The sequence below is a fragment of the Carcharodon carcharias genome, chromosome 39 (assembly GCF_017639515.1).
Source record: "Carcharodon carcharias isolate sCarCar2 chromosome 39, sCarCar2.pri, whole genome shotgun sequence".
Taxonomy (NCBI): domain Eukaryota; kingdom Metazoa; phylum Chordata; class Chondrichthyes; order Lamniformes; family Lamnidae; genus Carcharodon; species Carcharodon carcharias.
In genome coordinates, this window is record NC_054505.1 from 2,311,049 (window position 1) to 2,327,730 (window position 16,682).

Consider the following 16,682-nt stretch of genomic DNA (forward strand, 5'->3'; position numbering starts at 1 on the left):
ACGTTCCTCATATATTAAGCCTTTCATTCCTCGGATTGTTCTTGTGAATCTACTCTGGATGCTCTCCAGGACGAGAACATAAATCCTAAGCTACGGGGGCCAGGATTGCTCACAATATACTAAATGTGGTCTGACTAGAGCCTTATAAAGCCTCAGTGGCACATAACTGTTTTTATATTCCAGTCCACTCGAAATACGTGCCAACATTGCATTTGCCTTCCTAACTATTGACTCAACCTGCAAGTTAGCCTTAAGAGAATACTGAACTAGGGCTCCCAAGTAACTTTGCACTCTAGATTTCTGATTTCTCCCCCATTTAGTAATTAGTCTATGCCTCTATTGTTCGTACCGAAGTGCATGACCTCACACTTGCCCACGTTGTATTTCATCTGCCACTTCTTTTCCATTCTCCTAACCTGTCCAAATCCTTCTGCAGCCTCCCTGCCTCCTCAATACAACCTGTCCCTCCACCTATCTTTGTATCATGTGCAAACTTAGCCAGGGGGCCCTCGGTTCCTTCAACTACAACATTAATGTATAAAGTGCAAAGTTGTGGTTCCAAAACTGACCGCTGATGAACTCCAACAGTCATCAGCTGACACCCTGAGAAAGCCCCCCTTATCCTCAATCTCCGCCTCCAGCCAGACAGCAAATCTTCTATCCAAGCTAGGACCTTGTCTCTTACACAGTGGGGTCTTAACGTACTGAGCAGTCCCCTGTGTGCCACCTTGTCAAATGCCTTCTGGAAGTCCTCCTCAAAGAATTCTAACAGATTTGTGAGTCATGACAACCCCTTGATGAAACCATGCTGACTTTGTCTATTAAACCATACACTTCCAAGTATTCCCAAATCTCATCCTTAATAATGGACACTAAAATCTTGCCAACGACCGAGGACAGGCTAATCGGCCTGTAATTTCCCGTCTTTTGCCTCACTCATTCCTTAAACAGGCGGGTTACATTAGCGATTTTCCAATCCTCTGGGACCCTCCCTGACTCGAGTAATTACTGAACGTTCACCACTAACGACTCCCTATCTCTTCAGCTAAGTCCTTCAGAAATCTGGGGGTGTAATCCATCTGGTCCAGGAAATATATCCACCTTCAGACCTTTCAGTTTTCCTAGCAGCTTCTCCTTGCCACCATATTCAGCTCTGCCACACGACACTCTTGAACTTTGAGCATGTTCCTCGTGTATTTCACCTCACAGATTGACGCAATGTATCTATTCAGTTCCTCCGCCATTTCTTTGTTCCCCATTACTACTTCTCCAGCGTCATTTTTTAGTGGACCAATGTCCACTTTTGCCTCTCTCTTACCCTTTACATATTTAAAAAATACTCTTGCAATCTTCCTTTCTATTACAGGCTAGTTTACCCTCATAATTAATCTTCTCCACCTTATCCCATTTTCAGTTGTCTCCTGTTGTTCTTTGCAGGCTTTCCAATCCCCTGGTTTCCCACTGCTCTTCGCCGCATTGTATGCTTTCTCTTTAGCTTTTATGCTGTCCCTGACTTCCCTTGTCAGCCATGGTTGCCTCCTCCTTCCTTTAGTATGCTTCTTCATCCTAGGGGTGATTTTTTTCTGTGTCTCTCAAATAACTCCCAGAAACTCCTGACATTGCTGTTCCACTTTAATCCTACTCGGCTCATCTCCCAGTCTCTTCTGGCCAGCTCCTCCCTCATGCTTCTGTAGTTACCTTCATTCAACTGTAATACTGTTACATATGGTTCAAGCTTTTTCCACTCAAATTGCAGGGTAAATTCTATCATATTATCGTCATTTCTTCCTAAAGGTTCTTTTAGCTTAAGCTCCCTCATCAAATCGGTCTCATTATATTTCACTAAATCTAGAATTAGCTGTTCCCTAGTGGGCTCCACCACAAGCTGTTCCAAAAGGCCATCTCGTAGACAATCCAAAAATTCCTCTTCTTGGGATCCACTACCAACCTGATTTTCTCATTCTACCTGCATATTGAAATCCCCCATGATCACTGTGACCTTACCTTTCTTACACGCCATTTATATCTCCTTGTGTATCTTGTGCCCCACATCCTGACTACTGTTCGGAGTCCTATACATAACTCCCATTATGTTTATTTAACATTTGCAGTTCCTCAACTCTACCCACACAGATTCTACATAATCTGACCCATGTCATTTCTTGCTATCGATTTAATTTCATTTCTTACTAACAAAGCAAACCCAGCTTCTCTGCCAACCTGCCTATCTTATCGATAGGATGTATATTCTTGGATATTTAGCTCCCAGCCCTGATCCCCTTGCAGCCATATCTCCGTAATGCCCACCACATCATACCTGCCAATTTCAATCTGCGCAACAAGCTCATTTACTTTATTTCGTTTACTGCATGCATTCAGACACAGCACCTTATGTCTTGTATTCCCTGCCCCCCTTCTCATTGTCGTCCCTTTGCCAGATGTGCTTGGAATAATATTCCTAGCCCTTTCCAAACACTCTGTCCTATTTTGTATTGTAGAGGCTTTAATTGCCTCTCCTGGGTACTCCTTCCTTTTCAGTTATTTCATACTTTTCCATGAATTTGAATTCACTCCCCCCACCAGCAACCCCACCGCCCCCCCCGACTCCCCACACGCTAACCTGCTCCTTTGTTTCCCATCAGTCATACTTCTTAGAGTTTTACCCTTCCATTCCCACCCCCCACGCTTTATAGTTCAAAGTCCTGATGAGTACCCTAATTAGCTTTTTCGTTAGAACATTAATCCCATATCGTTTCATGCAGAGAGCGTCCCAACAGTACCGATTCCTCATGTACCAATTCTGATGCCAGTGCCCAATAAAATGGAACGCCTCTTTCCCACACCACTCCTTTAGCCATGCATTTACTTCCCTTATTCCCGTGCCCCTATGCCAATTTGCACATGGCTCGGGTAGTAATCCAGAGATTATAACCATTGAGGGCCTTTCCCTTAATTTAGTTCCTAGTCCCTGATAATTCCCAAACAGGTCTTCTTTCCGAGTTTTGTCTATGTTATTTGTCGCAACATGGACCGCAACAACTGGACCGTCCCCCTCCATCTCCAATATACTTTCAAGACGGTCAGAGATGTTGCTCACCCTGGCTCTGGGCAAGCCAAATACCATGCAGGACTCTCGATTCTGCTTTCAAAGGATGCTATCAATTCCCCTAATTATAGGATCTTCCACAACTTCTACTTGTCTTTTTGCTCCACCCACTTGAATGGCCTCCTGTGCCTCGGTGCCTTGGTCAGCTGGCTCATGCTCCATACAGTCCTGTTCCTCATCCACACAGGAAGCAATTACCTCGAACCTGCTGGACAATTTTAAGAGTTGAGTCTCCTCTTTTCCTGAACACAGGATACTTATACCTGCCTCACTTGCAGTCACACACTGCTGACCCTGACCACAGACCGATCTTGAGTACTTAACCTACGGGGTGTGACTGCCTCCTGATACAAAGCATCCAGTTACCTCTCCCCCTCCCGAACGTGCCGCAGTGTCTGGAGCTCAGAAGCCAGCTCATCAATTCTGAGCTGGTGTTCCTCCAGCAATCAACACTTTCTGCAGATGTGGTCATTGCAGCTCGCAATGGGATGTGCCAGCTCCGAAATCATACAGCTACAGACCAGTTACCTCGACTTAGATAATTAATTTATTAATTAGCTGTCCAGTGTTTATATTTTTTCAAATTTAGTGCAGATATTATAACAAACAATCACGTCACAGCTTTTCCCGTGATGCCATTTTTTTCAGTTTTGGCTTCAGTTACTCTGTGCCCCGACTTCACCGCTCCGATCCTCGTCCCTGGATTGACTCAACAATCAGCTGCTTTTCCTTTAAAATCCACTTTGGGAAGAGTGTCCCTCGCAGGTCTGGTGCACTCCTGAAGGCACTGCCTCTTCCAATCTCTTTTTTTTTAGTTTTCAGGGGGAGGGAGGGATGGAAAAATTACAGCAGTGTAATGTTTGAGGTTATTCCGTTCTTTGCCAATGGGTCCTCCAAGATTCCCTCCTGAGTCGCAGTGTTTGCGGTGACTTCTCCCAGAATGCTTCAGTCACTTCTCACCAGCGCCCACCCCATCGACTGTGTCGAGAGACCTCATGATTTTGAACGTCCCTGTCAAAACTTTTGTTAACATTCCCTCCTCAAAGGGGAAAAGCCCCAGCTCAGCACCACTTCCCCAGCACTGAAGACTCTTGTCTTTTGAGTGCCTCTGATTATAACCTCAGTGCAACCAATTCAGGGACCACAACATCCTTCCTTAGGAGTCCTGCCTAGAATGGGACACTAATTCTGTCTGAACTACTTATCGAGCTGAAGGGATTCACAATTTCCCAGACACTGTGCAGCTGAGGCTCTGGACTCGACTGAATGAGTGTTTGAACTTTGAGTGAGTTTCCTGAGTCAACAAGTGTACAAAGGATTGAAGGCATCAATGTCTACTGTGCTGCTGCGGGCCCTCATGTTCGTCTCATTGAGCAAAATCAGGTGCTGGTTTGGTTCTTATGAAAAGAACTGCATTGAAGGCCTTCCGACAGATGGCAGATACGTCGTTGAATTTGGCTGCTCCCTCTCCACACATATGCACTGAGTTTGCCATGTCTTTGCTGTGAACTGCTGCATCCACAAAGTGAACTGGAGATGCCAGGGAGAGTACCCACGAATCTCAAACATGCGAAACATGTGCTCTACCACTGAGCAACATCCCTGCATAGCACTAAGGGAGACATAAACAAGCGCAAATGCACATGTGTAGGAAAAGGTCATATCGCCCTTTGAGCTGGTTCCACTGTAAAGAAAAAAAAACGCTCCTTCTAAGTGAACCAGCGATGTACTTATACTTCCTTCAATCATGGAGGGTGACATTGGTAATGTGGCCGGGCTGGTATTCTTCAATTCCAACCTCATCCACTGGGGACACGGATTCAAATCGAAATTGAGATACAAAAATGTGGAATTCAAAGCTCGTCTCCCAGTGATGTTGACTGTGAAAGTGCCATCGAGTGTTCTCAAAACCCATCTGGTTCACTAACGTCCTTCAGCAACGGAAAACATTCATCCTTATCAGGCCCGCTCTACTTGTAACTTTCCACCCATATGTACCTGGTTGTCTCTTAACTGCCCTCTGAAATGGCCAAGCAATTCATTGAGTTCAAGGACAATTAGGGATGGGTGAAAAAAGCAGGTCTTGCCAGTGACAAACACATCCCATGAGAGAGCATAAGAAACATAAATTAAGTCCTTTGCATTCGCTACTGATACTGTGGGCTCCTCTGCTTTGGGAAGACTCAACACAGGCTGGGTGTCCACTTTCGGTGCATCGATGTTCATTCACACAAGCATTATTCAGACCTGCTGATCACTTGCTATTCCAGTTCAGCATCTTGCTCCCATGCTCACATTTATGTGGTCGGCCGGCTGCAATGATCCAGTGAAGCCCAACAAAGCTGTGGGAAATGATCCTCATCTTCCAATTAGGCACCTCCCAGCGTTATGGACTTAACACTGAGCTCAACATTTTCAGACTATGAACTCTGTCTTCTATTTTCTAAAATTTTCCCCAATTGTCTGTCTCTATCTTGTTCTAATGTTTTGCTTTCAGGCAGCACTGACCTTTACTCGCCTATTAATGCATTCTGCTATTTTGCTTTCAGAAAAGACTGACTTTAAATCTGCTAGTAACATCTGTTCTGGGCAAATGATTTCTTCCTTTACTACTATCGATCCCCCTCTCTTTTGATACAGGACGAATTTTCAATTTAACCGCCACAGCCCTCTAACCAATTCATATCTATCTTTATTTGCTCCACCTTGTCTAAAGTGTCCACCAAACCGCTGAAAAGCCAGAACATTCCACCACTATTCAATCCCAAAGAAGATTCATATTGAAGGTGAAAAGTTAACTCTGTTTCACTCACCACTGATGCTGCCGGACCTGCTGAGATTTTCCAAGATTGCTTTTTTTTTTAATTACTGCCGTTAAGTGGCTGTGCTATGAAAAAATTCAATACATAGGACATTTCGCAGTTATAAAGGTAATTGTGCAAGATTTATCCTTCTCACTGCCACATATGGAGTGGCTGGTGAATTTGCTATGATGACTTTTCGTTTGGGTAACAAGGGCAGCATCCCTCATAGAGAAGTTGAAGGATGGAGATCAGGCAATGATGGGCAAATGGTGTGAAGGTGGCAACACATTCAGGGACTTTAGAGAGCAGTTCGAGGTTGGAGATGGGCGCGGTGTCTTGCAGTTGCAGAGAGTTCATTAACTCTACATTTTTGTCGAGAAGTGACATGAATAAAAAGGTTAGAAAGCGAAGATCGAGCAACAGGAGAGAACCGTGAACAAAATTGGCTGAAGTGGGAACCAGGATGGGAGCTTGCAAGGTCAGCAATTTAGTGGGAACAGAGCCAAGGGAACAGGAGCAGGGGCTGATGGACAGGATGGGTTCACCCGTTCTCGGAGGAGCTCAAGAGTGCATTATCTAGAGAGTCACTGAGAGCATATCCTGCAATCCCCTGCATGACTGCACATCTACAAACGCTTTAGAAGTTATTGGCCTAAAGAAATGTTGTTGGAAAGAAGAATGGAGAAATAAATGTAGCGCTTGGAAGCTGAAATGAAAACAGAAAGTGCTGGGAAACTCATCAGAACTGGCTAGACCAGAGGAGAGTGAATCCAGGGGTTTTCAGAGCCGAATATGAGTCTTCTTCAGAACAGAGGCGAGTGATAGGGCTGCGATGAGTTCAATACTGTTGAACAAAAGGACAGAAGGGCAGCTGGGGCTAGGGGGGTGAGGGATAAGATAGATAGTGGGGCAGATTGAATGAAAAAGTTGTCATTGAACACAAGACAAAGAGAATGCTAATGATTGTCCAGAAAACATAGCAGTTGCCCAGTGTAGGTGATAATAGCAGATTAATGGAGGGCGCTGTCTGTGAGCAGCAATTGCGATACAATCACTCACAATATCGATACAACGTCTGCGAACCTCGATACAATCAATCCCAATCTTGGTACAAGCACCCCCAATCTCGAGAAAATCACTCCCAATCTTGGTACAATCTCCACAATCTCGATACAATCACACCAAACTCGAAACATTCATACCAATTACTCTACAATGACCAGACATTGCGATACAATCATCACCAAACTCGATACGTTCACACCAATTTCAATTCAAACACCCAAATTTCGATACCATTGCCCCAATCTCGATGCACTCACCCCCAATCTCGATACAAACACCCCTAATAAGTTCAACTATGTCAAAGACTCCCTGCAACTGAAACACTGAGAAGTGCTTATCTCCATGGACTCTTTCAAGGTACCACTTGGATTTGAAAGCCTTTATTAAAACTCCTCTCAACATTGGCTCCTTGAGGGAGAAAATACCTATTCCCTTCAGCGCCTCCACAGAACTGAAGATCATGGTCTCTGGGGCGCCCTGGTTATAACCTTAGTGTAAATCTTTCTGACACCTTTGCATTCCGCGTAAGGTGTCCTGACCAGAAAGGGACAGCATAATCTGTTTTAGCTACTCATCGAGCTGGAGGATGCACAAACACAAGGTCGCCGTGTAGCTGAGGGCTTGACCTCTACTGATCGAGTGCTTGAACTCTGAGTTAGTATCGGGAGTCTCTAAGCACAGAAAACACTGATGGCAAAATGTCTATGGTGTGGCTGGTGGCCCTCAATGTCGTCTCAATGAACAACCGTGGGTTCTCCTTTGGCCATGTCCATAGTGTCTCATGTTTGCCTCAATGAACAACCACAGCTTCTTTTTTGGTCATGTCCATAGTGTCTCATGTTTGCCTCAATGAACAACCACCGGTTCTTTTTTGGTCATGATTATAATCTGTAATGTTTGTCTCAATGAACAACCGCTGGTTCTGCATTAGTCATGTCCATAGTCTCTCATGCTTGTCTCAATAAACAACAAAAGGTTCTGTTTTGGTAATATGAAACGAGTTTACCATATATGTGTGCATAAAGGTGAGATGCTGTGCACTGCTGCATTAAAAAGGGTGAAGTGGAGATGTCGGGGATCGAACCCAAGACCTCATACATGCGAAGCATGCGCTCTACCACTGAGCTACATCCCCAGGGACCTCGAGCTGCCTTTGCCTCTTCTACTATTAGTTCTCTCTATGGAAAGCGCACTCGTTTTATCCGCCCCATCACTTTTCCTGGAGGTATTTTTTTAATCTTTGTCACAGTCAGACGGAATTTCATTCATGACTCTGTCCTGATCCCTTTCCATGCATTGACAGGAGCAGAATCCCAATAGACAGATTGAAACGTATAGATTCAGTCATGTTTGACGCGACATTTGGGAGCGGGGCTGGCGGGGCTGGGTGGTTGTAGGGGGTCTGCACATTTTTGGTGGAAGGAAAGGACCGGGAGATTGGTGGTGGGCTCACTGTTTGAAAATAATGGAGAGTTCTCATCTGTTCAATTGGTGGGGGAGAGAGAGACTCAATTAGGTTGTTCAGAGTGCTTTTGAAGGAGAGAAGTCCATGTCTGAGAATAGAACACGGTGAACAATATCTCACAACATGGGAGCCAGGGAGGAGAAATGAGTAGTCAGCATTATGCTGAAAGCAGAGTAGAGAGAAGATAAGGATGGTCTCCTCAGCATTCAGGGGACGATGATGGTAGTTCAACTTTAGGTTAAAGAGGAACTTTGTCTGAGGATTGGCCTGGTGAGCAATCCATGAAATCAAATCAAGTTCTAGGAGGTTCTGTGGTGGCTAATTTATTTCCCAAAAACAATGTCCATGCAGAACCATTCACTGGCAGTGAGCAGGGTTCAGCAGCAATGGTTAAATACAAAGGGAGGGGTGCGGTAGCTGCAGGGATGCTCTCAATCTTAGCAAGATGTAGTGTAGGAGCTCCTCGCACTTTTTGCTTGACGTGAAGCTGGAAGAGAAAGGGGACGGTGTTCAGAAAATTCATTCAGAAAGCAAAAGGAAGTCTGTGGGTATATATTAATCACAGAAATCCCTAGATCTGGTGTCCTCAAAAAGTTGCCATGATCTACGTTCAGGCCTGTTTCCCTGGGAGTAAAGCGGAAATGGTTTCTGTTACAGCAGAGTGCCCATGGAGAGATATAGGAATGGTTTGAATAGGGACCAGTAGATCAAAGGTGCCAAGGTCAATGGGGTATTCAAGTTGGTGAGTTTCCATGTAGGAAGGGATTAAAGGGTTGGGGGTGGATAAAAATGGCTATGACCTCAGAGCAGACTGAGCACGAGTTATTGAGTTGGAGTCGTCGATGATGAACAGCCCCTCTTGCAGAGGCTGAGGAAGGAATGCAGTGAAGATATGTCGGGGAGAAGATGTTCATGATAATTTGGTGGACCGCCGAGGATGGGGGTTTAAAGCGGGAGCGGATGAGTAACGGGAGATTGTCAATGGGGGAGAAAGCCACAGAGAAGTGAAAGGGCAGAGCAAGCTGTGAGATAAGCATAATACCGCTGGATGCTGGAAATCTGAAATAACAGCAGGAAATCCTGGAAAAACTCAGCAGGCCTAAGAGCATCTGTGGAGAGAGAAACAGAGTTAATGTTTCCAATCCGATTGACTCTTAATCCGAGGAAGGAGTGAGGTTGTGATCAATGCCAGGCAATCACCATCTCAGACTGCTCTGGGTGGAAGGCAAAGACATCTGGGGCGAGGGGAAGGGACACAGGGTTTCGTTCATGGGGTTTTATCGAGATTTGAACATAACCGAGTCTGTCTTTGCTTGTAAAAGTGAGATGGTTGACAATAATGGACCCAATTTGGCTTTGAAATCATAGACATGGAGATGCCAAGGATCAAACTCATGAGCTGAAAACGTGCAAAGCATATGCGTTGCCGCTGAACCACTGTAAAGAACCTACCTCACACAGCTGATAGACCTTTAGAAGTGTGGCTAAGTAGAAAGAGCGAGGAAAATATTGAGTCTTTAGAAACTGAAATCGAAACAGAAAGAGCTAGAAAAACTCGGCAGGGCCGACAGTGTTTGTGGAGAGCCAAACATAATTTTTGAGTCAAATACGAGTCTTCATATGAGCAGAAGAGAGCGATAGGGATGTGATGGGTTCTCTGCTGTTGAAAAAAAAGAGGCAGGGATGCAGCTGGGCTGAAGGAGGTCAGGAATCATTAAAAGGGCGGTGTCGATTCAATAAAAAAGTCATCACTGAACTCAACGCAAAGCAAGTGCTAATGCCTGTATTAAAGCAAGAAATAATTTGCCCCGAGTGGGTGATGATAGCAGAATTAAAGTGGGCGCTGTCCGAGAGCAGAATAGCAGAATGCATAAGTACTGGAAGAGGCAAATGATTCCAGATCCCCAAGCTTGATGACGAAGAGTTCCATAAGCTCCTCACAGTTCCTTTTGGGTGTGAGTGTGGAGGAAGGCGAGAGTGTTTTAGAATATGTTTTGTATTAGGGAAAGGAAGTTCGATGCTATCTGTGATTCCCAGTATGGTCCTGGAGGAGTGAATATTTGTATTCGATGAGAGAAGGAGCTTGTATTGTTATACATACTCCAGATGCATCCTGGCTTTGGAAATCTTAACCAATTCGGCGCCAAATCTTTCAGCTCTGTGCCCCTTGTAGTTAATAAGAGATGTGAGCTGTGCCGAGACAGTGCCGGCGTGAGGAAAGTCAAACATGAGACCCTATGAACATGACCAAAGCAGAACCTGCTGTTGTTCATTGAAACAACAATGAGGGCCCACAGCCATACCATAGACATGGTGCCATCAGTCTTTCATCTGCTTGGAGAATCATGATACTCACCCAGAGTTCAAGCACTCGATCAGTAGAGGCCAAGCACTCAGCTACACGGTGTCTGTGTGTTTGAGGATCCTCCAGCTTGGGGAGTAGCTCAACCGGATTATGCTCTCCCTTTCTGGTCAGCACTCTTTACGAAGAATGCGAAGGTGTCAGAAAGATTTACACTAAGGTTATAACCAGGACGCCCCAGAGACAAGGATCTTCTGTTCCGCGGAGATGCTACAGGATCTGGGGATTTTCCCCCTTGAGGAGGGAATGTTGAGAGGAGGTTTGTTAGAGGCGTTCAAAACCAAGGGTTGCCTAGACAGAGTCGATGGGGACAAACAATTCTCACTGTGTGCGTCTGCTTACTCAATTTGAATGGAGTGGAGAGGTTATGGGGTCAGTTTGTTTTACTTGAACCTTCTTTCAACATTCCCTCCTCGGATGGGAACGCCCTCAGTCTCTGCACCACCTCTGAGTAACTGAAGCCACTTCTCTCTCGGGCGCTCCTGGCAAAAATCTCATTGCAGAACATTCTGAAACCTTCGCCTCCTTTATAAAGAATCCTGTCCAGAATGGGACACCAAATTTTGTTCAGTTACTCCCCAGATGGAGGGATCCACAAACACACAGGCATGGTGTAGCCGAGGACCTGGACTCTACTACACGAGTGCTTAAATCCTGAACTAATGTCATAAGTCATCGAGCACACATAAGATTGAAGGCACCCATATCTATGGTGTGGCTGCGGCCCCTCATTGCTCTCTCAATTAACAACCACAGGTTCTGCTTTGGTAATGTCTGTTGTCTCTCATGTTTGCCTCAATGAACAAACACAGATTCTGTTTTGGTCATATCTATAGTCTCTCATGTTTTTCTCAGTTAACATCAACAGATTCTGGCTTGGTCATGTTCATAGTTTCTCATGTTTGATTCAATGAACACAACAGGTGCTGCTTCGGTTCTGTGAAAAGCTCCGTTTGGTAGCCATTCCAACAGATGGTGCATCCTTCATTGAATTCGTTTTCTGGTGATCGTTCGTTTTCCTCACTTATGAAGCGAGATTGCCATGTCTTTGTGTGCAAATGTGAGAAACTGTGCATTGTTGCTTTCAGAATACAAATACAAGCCAGGGATTGACGCGGGACTTCATAAATGTAAACATGGGCTATACCACTGAGCTATATTCCCACTCACAGCGATTTACTTGTACATTTTTCATACACGATGGGTGATGGAGGTAATGTGGTTGGAGTAGTATTGTTGAATTCCGGGCTCATCCACTGGGGACCCAGGTTCGAATCGAAATTTAGATACCAAATTGTGGAATTGAAAATTCGTCACCCAGTGATGGTGACCTTGAAACTGCCTTCGATTGTAGTAAAAATGCATCTTCTTCACTTCAGAGAAGGAAACCCTTGGTCATTATAAGGCCTGGCCTTCTTGTGACTTTCCACCTATAGATATGTCGTTGACTGTTAAGTGCCCTCTGAAATGGCCCAGCAAGTCACTCTTTCCAAAGGCAATTTGGCCTGAGTAACAAAACCTGATCCTGCCAGTGACACCCACATCACATTAAAGAACAAAGGAAATATAAAATTAGAACATTGCATTCGCTGCCAACAGTTTGGAAACCCTCTACTTTGGGATGATTCAACACAGGCTGGGTGAGAACTTTGCGGAACATCACTGCTCAGTCCACAAACATGGCCCCCATCCGGTTGCTATCTCAGGTCAGCATTTGCTCTCATGCTCAGATTTCTGCCCTAGACCGGCTCCCTTGTTCCCCTGAAGGCCAATCCGAATCCGGAGGACAGAACCTCATTTTCCAATTAGGCATTCTTCAGCCTCATGAACTCAACACTGAGCTCAACATCTTCTGTCCTCCATTTTGCATTATTTTCCCCGATTGCCAGCCTTGTCTTGTTTTCATGTTTTGCTTTCAGGCAGCACTGTCCTTTATTCGCCCATTAAAACATTCTTAGATTTTGCTTACCGACAGCGCTGACCTTTAGTCTGCTATTAACGACAGCTCTGGGTCAATGCTTTGTTCCTTTACTACGACCATTCCCCCCTCACTTTTCTTCCATGGATTCTTTGCAATTTAACCTCCACAGTCCTCTAACCAATTAATGCCCCCACTTTCTTTGCTCCACCTTGCGTAAACCTTGTGCTCAACAGCCGAAAAGCCAGAACATTCTATATCTTTTCAATTCCAAAAGTAGAGTCATATTGAAGGTAAGATTTTAATCGTTTTTCTCTCTCCACTGAAGAGGCCAGAACTATTGAGCTTTTCTAACACTTTCTATTTTATTTGACTTTCTGCCGTTAAGTGCCCGTGCTATGAAGAAATACCATGCAATTACCATTTCCCAGTTGTAAAGGTAATTGTTCAGAGTTTACCCTTGTCACAGACACGTATGTAGTCGCTTCTAATTTGCTATGGTCTCTTTTCCATTGGATAACAAGGGCTAGATCCCCAGGGAGAATTTGAAACATGGAGCTCAGGATATTATGGGCAAACATTTCGAAGGCAGCAAGACATTCAGGGACTTTGGAGAGAAGAGGGAGATTGGAGATGGGGGTGGTGGCTTGCCAGTGCAGAGAGTTCATTATCTCTGCATTTTTTAGAGAAGTGACATGACTAAACAGGTTTGAAACGGAAGGTGGTGCTTCAAGAGAGAACCCTGAACAATATTCACTGACCTGGAATCCAGGATGGGAAGTTGGATGGTCAGCAATTTAGTGGGAACAGCAGCCAGGGAACAGGAGACAGGACTCATGGGCAGGATGAGTTCCCCTGTTCTCAGAGCAGCTCAACAGCGCCCTCCCTGGAGAGCCACTGATAGCAATTCCTTCAATTCCCTCTCTGACTGCACATCTACTCAACATTTTGATATAATAGGCCTAAAGAAGTGTAATTGGATAGAAAGTAGGTGAAAAAATAGCCCTTGGTAGCTGAAATGAAAACAGAAAGAGTTGTAAAACTCGTCAGAACTGGCAGCAACAGTGGATAGAGAGAAGCAGATGGTTTTCATAGACGAATATAAGTCTTCTTCGTAACAGAGGAGAGAGATAGTGGTGTGATGGGTTCTATGCTGTTGAACAAAGGGCAGAAGGACAGCTGGGGCAAAGGGGGTGAGGGATAAGATAGATAGCGGGGCAGATTGAATGAAAAATGTGTCATTGAATATAACGCAAAGAGAATACTAATGATTGTATTAAAGAAACAAATAATTTGCCCAGAGCAGGTGATAATAGCAAAATAAATGTGGGCGCTATCTGAAATAACAGAATGTTTTCAAACTGGTAGAGATAGCTCATTGGACAGTCCCAAGCCTAATGTCTAATAGTTTCATCAGCTCCTCGCACTTATTGTTGTGGGTGAGTGTGAAAGCTGGCGAGAGAGTTTCAGAATAAGTTATGGATTAGGGAAAGGGAGACCTGGGCTTTCTCTGTATCACATCATGGTCCTGGAAAAGTAAATGTTTTTATTCGATCTGACAGCGACCTTGTGTTGGTTTACATGCTCCAGAGATAACGTGACAGTGGACATCTCAAACAGTTACTCGCCATATCTTTTCAGCTCTGTGTCCCTTGGAGTTAAGTAGAGATGGGAGCTGTACTGGGACAGTGGCCGACGGGAGCAAAGTCCTGGCTCCAATAGAGAGAAGGACATCGAAAATGGCTAGGCCAAGAGAATGACTGCGAAATTGATTGATAATTTTCCAAAGAGAGAGCGGTTCAGGGAAGGTAAGAGGGCAGTGACCACATAGGAACGAGAATAGGAGGAAGTGGAGATACAGTCTCGGGTGGCGAGAAGTCACACATTGCTGTGTCTGAGGGAGAGCAGCAGTGAAGAGATCTAGGTGCCAATGCTTTGATGATTATTTGGTGAGGGTTGGCGAAGGAGAATTTTGGATGAGAGGGGAGAAACACAGTAAGATTGCCGATGGAGAAAGCATGAGAGAAGGGAAAGGACACACCAAGGTGCCTAGTGGTTAGACGTGCCAGTCTGATGCCATGGCAGGCTGTGCTGAGTGGCTGGGGAAGGGAGAGGTGGAGGCTTCACTCACAGAGAAGGTGCCACCCACCCATGTCCAGGTTTCCATTAAGACCAAGGCCCCAATATAATTACACAAATCGTCATGCAATCAACGATAATCTCGATACAATCGCCCCAATCTCGATACAGTCGACAAAGTCTGGACTCAATCAGCCCCAATCTCGATTCAGTTAACCCCAATCTCGATACAATCTCAGCACACCTCGTCGCAATCACCTGCAATCACGACATAATCGCCCCCACGTCGATGGAATTACCTGCAAACTCGATACAATCACCTCATTATCGATTCAATGAACCCAATCACGATGCAATCATCGGCAATCTCGAAGGAATCGCCCCCAATATCGATACAATCACCCCCATTCACGATACAATGTCTCCCGATCTCCATACAATCAACACTATCTCGATACAATCATCCCCATTCTCGAAACAATCATCCGCAATCTCCATTCATGCACCCCCAATCTCAATACTATCAACACAATCTCGATGCAATCTCTCCCATTCTCGATACAGTCACGCGCAATCTCGATAGAATCACAGGCATTCTCAAAACACTCACCCCCAATCTCGACAGAATCACTTCTAGTTTATACATGAATGTAAAATCCTCCCGACATCTCAAACGCTGGGAGCTGTTTTCCCCATCTAATATGTCTAGACCCCTTATGATTTTGAACGCTTCTGTCAAGCCTCCTGTCGACAGACCCTCTTGGAAGGGGAAAAGCACCAGATTCGGCACAAGCTCCGCAGAACTGAAGTCTCTTGTCCCTGGAGCACCCCTGGTTATAACTTCAGTGCAACCCATTCGGAACCCTTCGCATCCTTCCTAAAGTGTGGTGCCTAGAATGTGACACCATACTCAGGGTGAGTTACATACCGAGCTGGAGGGATCCACAGACTCCCAGGCATAGTGTAACAGAGGACCTGGACTCTGCTGAATGAGTGCTGCAACTGTAACTGTCATGAGTCACCAAGTTCACAAAAGACTGAAGCCACAAATGTGTGGCTGCGGGCCCTCATGCTTTTCTCAATGAACAACCACAGGTGCTGTTTTGGTTCTTAGAACAGCTCTGAATGGATGCCATTCCTACAGATGGCACATCCTTCAATGAATTTGGTTGATTGCAAATGATCGCTTTCTGCACTTGTGAAGCATATAATTTATTTCCATGGCTGTGTGTGTAATTGGGAGAGGCTGTGCACCTCTGCATTCAAAAGGTAAAGTAGAGATGCCAAGGATTGAACCCAGGGCATCATACATACCAAGCATGCGCTCTACCACTGAGTTTCATCCCCAGACGCCGGTCATTTTGCGTGCCTGTTATACTTTTAGCGCTTTCTATGGAGACCACACTCGAATTAACCGTTCCTGTTACATTTTGTGGAGATATTTTTGATCTTTGTCACAGGCAGACGTCATTTCATCTACGACACTGATCTGATACCTTTCCATGTAGTGACAGGGCCAGAATCCCTATTGGAAAGATTGAAAATAAGGCCTCGATATGATCACCCAACTCCCAATACAGTCACCCCAAACTCGATACAATCACCCCAAACTCGAAACAATCATCCAAAATTCGATACAATCACCCCAAACTCGATGCAGTCACCCCAAATTCGATACAATTACCCCAAACTCGATAGAATCACCCCAATCTCGATTCAATCACCCCCAATTTCGATACAATCTCTCCCAATATCGATGCAATCACCCCCAGCCTCGATACAATCACCCACAATCTCGATATAATCATCCCTAAAATCGATCAAATCTCCTCAATCTCGATGCAATCACTCCCAATCTCGATAGATTCACCCCACTCTCGAAA

At 45.0% G+C, this 16,682-nt stretch overlaps 1 non-coding gene across 1 annotated transcript; it reads right to left on the minus strand.

The window, feature by feature from the left end:
- Window positions 1-8,038: 8,038 nt before the first annotated feature.
- trnaa-cgc lies at window positions 8,039-8,110 on the minus strand. The gene has a single exon. It is a non-coding gene; the product is annotated as a tRNA-Ala (tRNA).
- Window positions 8,111-16,682: the final 8,572 nt, after the last annotated feature.